An 8,136-nucleotide genomic window follows, 5' to 3' on the forward strand; every position below is an offset into this window, starting at 1 on the left:
CTTTGACAAAGTGATGATTGCTATGGTAATAGTAGAGATAAATAGACTGGCATACTGCATGAATTTATACAATATTGACTGGACTTTAACTAGGCAGCTGTGATTGTACTGTTTGCTTTATCACTATCAGCAGAAGAAGCAGAACCCAAAAGTACACACAGATTGCTGGCACAATGTTGAAAGTGCAGAAAAGCTAGCAGGATGATCAACACTTTTCTAACAATAGAAATTTAAAGTTTCAAAAGTTCACTAGATACCATTTGGTGATGAAAAATGTTAACAATGCAAAGTAAATTTTATATATTAACACCAAACTGCTAATTCTTTTGAAATGTAGTGTTACAAATCATTGTTGACATCAGTGATGTAAGAAGGTTTGCCGAATCTGCAATAAAACTCAGACAGTTTTATGGTGTCTTCATTCTGAATCCGGAGGGAAAGCAAGGTGACGCTAGCCTTTAATTTTAGGAACTGATTATTAGGGCCATACATGTTGATGAACATGAGCTCTGATCTTTTGGATGGCTGGTCTTAATGTGTGATGTTTTACAGTCACCTGTATAGGTATTCAAAACCTCCCTAATTAACTCACCTGAGAGATGAGGCTGATAATTAACTGAACTTCAGATCTTTTAATTAGGCTGTGTAACACAAGTAAATAATTATTTAGTTTTTCCCCAAATAATCACTAACCCCTCTCCCACCATGAATGTTAATTCATCTGGATACAATCATGATTGATTGTGGCTAGCCATAAATCTAACTCACCAGCAGCTACTTTTCTGGGTTCAATCCATTGTTATGCACCAAAGATTAGCCTAATTGGGCCAATGAGATATGCTTTGACTTAGTTTCTCTGTGGAGGAAGAGGCTAATTTTCCTCATCACATCTATCAGGCAGTGTATCCTGACAAGGATAGCATTACAGTTGGTGGCTGTGCTCCACAGTTGTACTTTCCCCTCAGATCTCTGTCACTGTCCTTTAGCAAAGCTTGACTTTTGCTATCGCTTCTCGGCCTTTTGGCTAAGATCAAGTATAGGATCGATATGCTGTAGTTGGTTGAAGTTATTAGGTTACATTTTAGTATCATTTGAAGCAATTTTTAAAGCAGCATCTTGGCCTTTTGGCCAAGATGCAAATGACATCAAGCTTTGGAGGAGGAGCTATGCCTACTCCAATCAGTTTGGATCACGTAGCTCAAGCCCAAGACAGGAGGTGAGAGCCTTGTCTTGTCAGCTTGGATCAGGAATGTCTCAATTGTTGAAACTCTGAATTGGACTTGATCTGATTGAATTGGATTTTTAAAAATCTGTTTGAGATATTAGGCTTTGAAGATTTCTATTGTCCTATTCAGAGCACAGGCTGGCTACATTAATACCATCCTTCTCAAAATATACTGGATGAGAAATAAGTAATGGCATCCCCCTGGTGGTGAAAACTACTGCAAACTACATCAATTCTCAACACAAGTTGCCATTCAGTTAACAGCTTGTAATGTAACTTTCTTGGACCATCATGCTTTTGACATTAATTGACCCAGTGAAATTCTTGTAAATATGAGACATATTTAGTGGCATTGTGCCACTTGCTAGTCAAGAGGGCCTAAACCTTGTGTAAGGATACCTAAGCAGAGAAACTGTGATTAAAAATTCTTTACTTATATGCTCTAGGGAACTTTAAGTAGATTGTTAAGATCTACCACTATTCTCAGGAGGTTAGAAAGTGAAGTTTGAATAAAAGGGATTAACAGGTAGAATTCCTTGCCTTGTTACCACAGGTTGGATTTTGTATTCTCAACAGATGGGGTTGAAGTTGGGGAGGCATGATAAAAACCCAATGGGTGATCTTCCCGCTACAAACCCACCCTCCCGTTGACCTGTCTGGAATTTTACAGAGATCACATAAGGGCCTTATGCCACAGCCACTGATGTCCTACCTAGGGCCAGAGAAGGCCCATGCTATGCAGGAAGCTGTGTGAGTGTTACTTAGTGGCAGTTCAAGACATTGTACAGAATTTTGAGACTTTATTTTACTGAAATCCACATTCTAAATAAACATTAGACATACAAGTTAGACATTTGCAAATTGATAAAGCAATTGTTCAATGTTGAAACTGAGGCTTGCATTTAATGTAACACTTCAACTAGTAAGCTTCAAATATGCACAGTTCCAAATATAACCTTGCATGGAATTCTTTCATTCAGGTTTATTGCCCTCAGAGTTTTGTTCTAAAGGACTACATGCTTTACTCTGCAGCCGGTGTCACTCTCCAGTCATTTATTAATCATTTTCTCTGTCAAGAACCTTACTCTACAATGCCTGCAGGTACAATCATTACAATACAACACATTCTATATCTTGATAGCTCATTCACAAACTCAGTCAGTCACCTGTCAAGGAATGATATACTTTGTTTCTGGTACTTAGGGAGTGTGATATGTTCCTTCTCTTTCCAGTATTTCTATTTGGCATCTTTTCCATTGACAATGTCACCATATTAATTCTTGTGCATTTCTATTAATGTGATCAATTCAGCAATCTTTTTCTGGCATTTAATCTCAGGTTCCATTGCTGCCTGAAATGCTGCTTTGTCTAATTCTCTCCAACACAGTTCCTTCAAATGAGTGGCTTCATTTTCTAATCTCTTCCTTTCATCTTCTGCATTAACCAATCTTCTGCTTGGACCTGAGCAGTTCTTTGTTTAATGCATCTGCTTTCTCCTCCACGATCAACACCGATCCCCACAAGGCTGTGTTCTCAGCCACTACTATACTTCTTGTACATCTATGACTGTGCAGCCAAATTCCCCTCCAATTCGATTTTCAAGTTTGCTGACCACACCACCATAGTGGGTGGGATCTCAAACAATGATGAGACAGGTTACAGGAATGAGATAGAGAACCTGGTGAACTGGTGCGGCAACAATAATCTCTCCTTCAATGCCAACAAAACAAAGGAGATTGTCATCGACTTCAGGAAGCATAAAGGAGAAATGCCCCTGTCTATATCAATGGAGACAAAGTAGAAAAGTTTGAGAGTTTCAGATTTTTAGATGTTCAGATCACCAACAACCTGTCCTGGTCGTCCTATGCTGACACTATAGTTAAGAAAGCCCATCAATGCCTCTACTTTCTCAGAAGACAAAGGAAATTTGACACGTCAGTTATGGCTCTCACCAACTTTTACAGATGCACCATAGGAAGCATTCTTTGATTGTGTAAGAGCTTGGTATGGCTCTTGTTCTACCCAAGACTGTAAGGAACTACAAAAGGTCATGAATGTAGCCCAATCCATCACGCAAAACAGCCTCCCATCCATTGATTCTGTCTAGACTTCCTGCTGCCTCGGCAAAGCAGCCAACATAATTAAGGACACCACATACCCAGGACATTCTCTCTTCCACCTTCTTCCTTTGGGAAAAAGATACAGAAATCTGAGGTCATATACCAAACGACTCAAGAACAGCTTCTTCCCTGCTGCTGTCAGACTTTTGAATGGGCTTACCTTGCATTAAGTTGATCTTTCTCTACACCCTGGCTATGATTGTAACACTACATTTTGCACTCTCTCATTTCCTTCTCTATGTTTTGTCTGCATAGCGCGCAAGAAAAAATACTTTTCACTGTATGTTAATACATGTGACAATAACAAATCAAAATCAAATCAAATCAAATCCTCCGCCTGTATTTTGCACTCAGCCTCTAGCACTTGCAGTTTATTCTGAGTCATTTCCAGTTCCATCTTCTGCAATTGCTTCTTTTTAAATTACTCTTCTCCTTCAGCTTGATATTCACCTGAAGTGCCCTTAGATGGACTGACAATTTTAAGTGGCCCCTCTTTGCTCAGAGTGTTCTCTCAGTCTTCAGGCTGTTTCCAAATTTGTTCCAACTTAACTTTATTTCTCAACAGTTGCTTTCCCAATCTCTCAGTTGAGAGCTGATTTATTTGTAGCCAATGATTAAATTGTTCTTCTGGGTTTTTCCATTCACCACATGTGCAAGTTTAACTCTTGAGTCCTTTGCTCTGCTTTTGCAATCCATTCAGTTTATCCATTTCTAAATCTCTTCTGAGATCATTCCCTTACAACATATGATAACAATGTTTCTCTTCTCAAACTTAGCATGTTTTCAGAGAACTGATATTTTCCTTTTGTTGTAGTTGCAACAAACTCTACTTTTACGTTCAATATTTCTTTCTTCTTCTTATATTTATTGGACAATTTTCCTGAATTCCTAGCTCTTTGGTCTTGTCCATTGCTAAGTTCCCCTCAACACCCTCGACAATTTCTGCCTCTGTGCAGAATACCAATTTCTCCAGTTCATGTGTGTTTTCCACCTGACTAATAATTCAATCATTCATTTGGCTCTCTACAGAATTCCCAATAATGGTGTTGGTCTAACTTCTGCTTCAACAGTGTGGCGACTCTTGTAGTAGATGATACAGGGTGCCCTTCATGAGCGCCCTAGATCAAATCTTTGATGTGTCTCACTCAGACTAGCAGTTCTCTCACCCATCACAAAACTGATAGTATCCATTACATTGCATTTCCTTGACTTGTAAGTTCCATGTTATGACCTTTGTCACCAAGTTCCACTTGTGCTTTTCCTCTCAAAATTATTTTTTCTTTTATTTACATCTTCATACTCTGTCTAGTTCCTTCACTGCTTACTGGCCCAAATAGACTTCCTAGCTATTTCCACCTTTTTCATAATGCTTGTTTATTTTTTTCTGAGCTTTGATGTATCTGGGCTGCTTCTCATTTAGATTACAAGTCACAAACTTTTCTCATTTTCTACTTGTAGTTCTTGGTGATTTGAGCTTTTCTTTTCACTGTTATTTCTTCTGCAGTGGCTTGTCTTACTTTGACTGGTTACAGCTTTATTATTTACTGGTAGTTTATTGCCAAAACTTTGAAGAACTTTTCATTACAGTACAAAAAGAGGGGACACAATCAAGTTTTCCTGTTTCTGCTCTTTATTTATTCATTTAGGGTCTTCTCAATACTCTATTTCTGGAGCACATTGGTGTCCTCTTTCAGTGCTCCACCCTCTCTGGGGTTTCTCAGCACACACTTCTCCAGAATCTTTTACTGCCTACTCTGAGCTTGGAGTTACCTCTTCCTTGAGGGCTTATTACCTCCTTGGAGCTCCAGCATTGCTGCTTCTCTTGGAGGTCTCAACTTCCTGCACTGAGGTTTTGCATTGCTTATAAACCCCTTTTGACAGTTACCTTCTATCTGGGGTCTTCTCTGATTTTCCTGTCTCTGTTTGTGTTCCGTCTTGTGGTTGTTGCATTAAATGTTGGACAACTTTAAATGTCTTAGTGCTTTAAGATGACCAACTTTCCTTCCTTTAAAACTGCTATAGCTGTGATTTCTCTTCCAGAGCCTCTCCCATGCTTTTGATGGTGGGAGAGGCTCCTTTTTGGACCCCTGTTAGATTGTTAACTTCTCTATTTTTCTCTGTTAGAAGGCTTCCATAACGATTTCTACAGTTTTCTTATTTCTTCTGGCTGGCTGGGGAATCCGTTTTTCTCTTCTTCTCCTGATGCCGTCCTTTTTGTTAATTTCATTAGTAGCTGCAGTGCTGTCCATTCGAGACCATTAGCTTCTTTTTTTTTTTAAAAAGATTTAGTTTTTTTTTGTTTCTTTTTAACAGGTGAAGGACTTTTCTTCCAGAACTGCCACTCCGGGATCACTACCCAGACCCCCAGCAGGCTCTGTTCAGATTGGGAGATGTGCAAATCTCAGCTTCTCACTTTCCCATGTTTCTCAGATAATTTCTGAAACTCCCGGAAGCTTTCCTTCCCCCCTTTCTCCTTCAGCCTTTGTAACTGTAGCAAATCTCTGCTTTCCATCCAAATGTCTCCTTTTTAAATTGGGACCACAGCTCTCTTCCAGCGTCTTCTCTTCCTTTTACATGGGACACTCCTGTCCTTTTTCTTTTCTTTAGAAGTTAACTTCTCTTGCTCCTGAAGGCTTTTCTTTTTATTCATTCACAGGATGTGGGTGTCACTAGCTGGACAGTCTTCATTGCCCATCCCTAACTACCCTCCAATTCAGAGGGCATTTTAAGAGTCAACCACATTACTGAGTCTTGGGTCACACTGTATGCAGGTCTAAAATAAGAATGGCAGATTTCCTTCCCTAAAGAACATCAGTGAACCAATTGAGTTATGACAATTGACAATGATTTCATGGTCATCATTACACTTTTAATTCCAGGTTTTTATTGAATTCAAATTTCACCATCTGCTGTGCTGGGAATTGAACCTAGGTCCCCAGAGTGTTACCCTGGGTCTTTGGATTACTAGTCCAGTGATAATATCACTAAGCCACTGCCTCCCCTAAGACTGATCTCTCTTCATTTTAGTTTTCTATGTCTTTCCAAACCTATTGCCTTGCCAATCACACTAGGTCTGTTACTTCATCTGTCCGTCAGGGTCTGGCACTACTCTGAGTCTATTCGCCAAGAACAGGCATTTGGCTGGGTATCCCTGTTTTCCAAACTTCAATTAAATCAGGTACTCACAGGTAGGCTGTGCCATCCAATTGATCCACCTCATCACCAATATGTTACCTAGTGGATAAAAGCAAATTATTTCAGATGCTGGAATCTGTAACCAAAAGAGAAAATGCTGGAAAATCTCAGCAGGTCTGGAAGCATCCATAAGGAGAGAAATGAACTGACGTTTTGGGTCCAGATGACCCTTTGTCAAAGCTGCTACAAAAGGAAAGTTACATAGTGGCATTTCCGGTCATTATCAAGAGATTTCAGACTTTGTCAGGAACAAAAAGTATTTTTTAATAAAGAGAATCTTGGTACAGGGATTGGCTGTCCTCTGCTGCCTTGGGGCAGCCCACCGGCTGCTCCAGTCTTTACATGATTACTACATAGTGTTGTCCTTCAAACTAATGTTAATTGATGTGACAGACAAAGAGATACTAACATGAGATATTTCATACAAATCACTCTTTATTAAGGTTTAAAACAATTGATAAACACTGAACTGCTCTACCTTCACATATATCACTTGTTGTCTGTTTAAATACACAATCATCATGTAACTGCTCTTTATTTCACTTGTTAGAGTACTGACTATTTGTTAGTTACGATGATTAACAAGATTAACTCAGTTGCCATTGGTCCCTCAAGTCAGGTAACCTTCTTCTGCTATACTGTCTGAAAGAGACAGCCCCACAATTACGACTGTGGGCAGGTGTCAGGCAAGTGGGTGGATGCATCTGGGCCTACCAGAGGCACCCTCTCCAAAATCCTTCTCCCAATTATTCCATCCTTTTGGCTTCTTAAACCTGGCACCACACCCGATATTCCCTCTCCCTGCCCACCCTAGCACCCTCATTGAGACCTCCCCATCATAGCACCCTCACTGAGGCCTCTTGACACCTGGACACTTCAGCAATGATAGAAATGCCTGTGGCCTCAGCAATTGCCTTTGCCTCCCCCCCCAACCCCCCTGGCTGGTGCTGCTGGGACTGCAGAGCTGCCAGCCATTCCAATTGGCAGATTCACCATAAAGCAATTAATGCTGTCCCTAGCATTAGTTTGCTGCAGGGCAATCATCGATATTGTGGGCAAGCTCACCAACAACATCGTAGCCAGTAATAGAGTGCGGGGAGGTAGAGAGATTCCAACATCAAATAATATCCAGCACAACATGAGTGGAAACTGAGAAGATAAATGTCACCCTCTTGAGAAATTGCAAATGAAAGGCTCCCACTTTGTGCTTCTTATACATTTATGGTGCAAGTATGCTATCATGTTTGGGAAATGAGATGAAAAGACATTCTCAAAATCTCAAATTGCAGATAGCAGATGTTTACAGACGTACAGAAAGTACTGAAGGGATCAGAGTACTCTATCAAAAGCAAGAGGGCAGTGACAAGGACGTGGTGTACAGTACAACTTGAAGCTTCAGTACGTGCGAAATGTGCAGCGACTAGAATTCCTTCATATTTTCGTACAATAATTCACGGTATGGTATTTGTAGTGCGTCATACCAGTGCAGGCATAAGAAAATTACAACAACTTGTTTTAAAAACTGTACTCCCTTTACAATGGACCCTGGTGGCTGCCAAGTGGGGTCACCTGACTTTAGCAACTTCAACAACTTCA

At 40.2% G+C, this 8,136-nt stretch overlaps 1 pseudogene; it reads left to right on the forward strand.

Moving 5' to 3' along the window:
- Positions 1-1,004: 1,004 nt before the first annotated feature.
- On the forward strand, positions 1,005-1,145 carry LOC145362241 (U2 spliceosomal RNA; annotated as a pseudogene).
- The last annotated feature ends 6,991 nt before the right edge of the window (positions 1,146-8,136 follow it).

Source organism: Carcharhinus amblyrhynchos, chromosome 2, assembly GCF_965287045.1.
Source record: "Carcharhinus amblyrhynchos chromosome 2, sCarAmb.v2.hapA, whole genome shotgun sequence".
In the NCBI taxonomy this organism is placed as follows: Eukaryota; Metazoa; Chordata; class Chondrichthyes; order Carcharhiniformes; family Carcharhinidae; genus Carcharhinus; species Carcharhinus amblyrhynchos.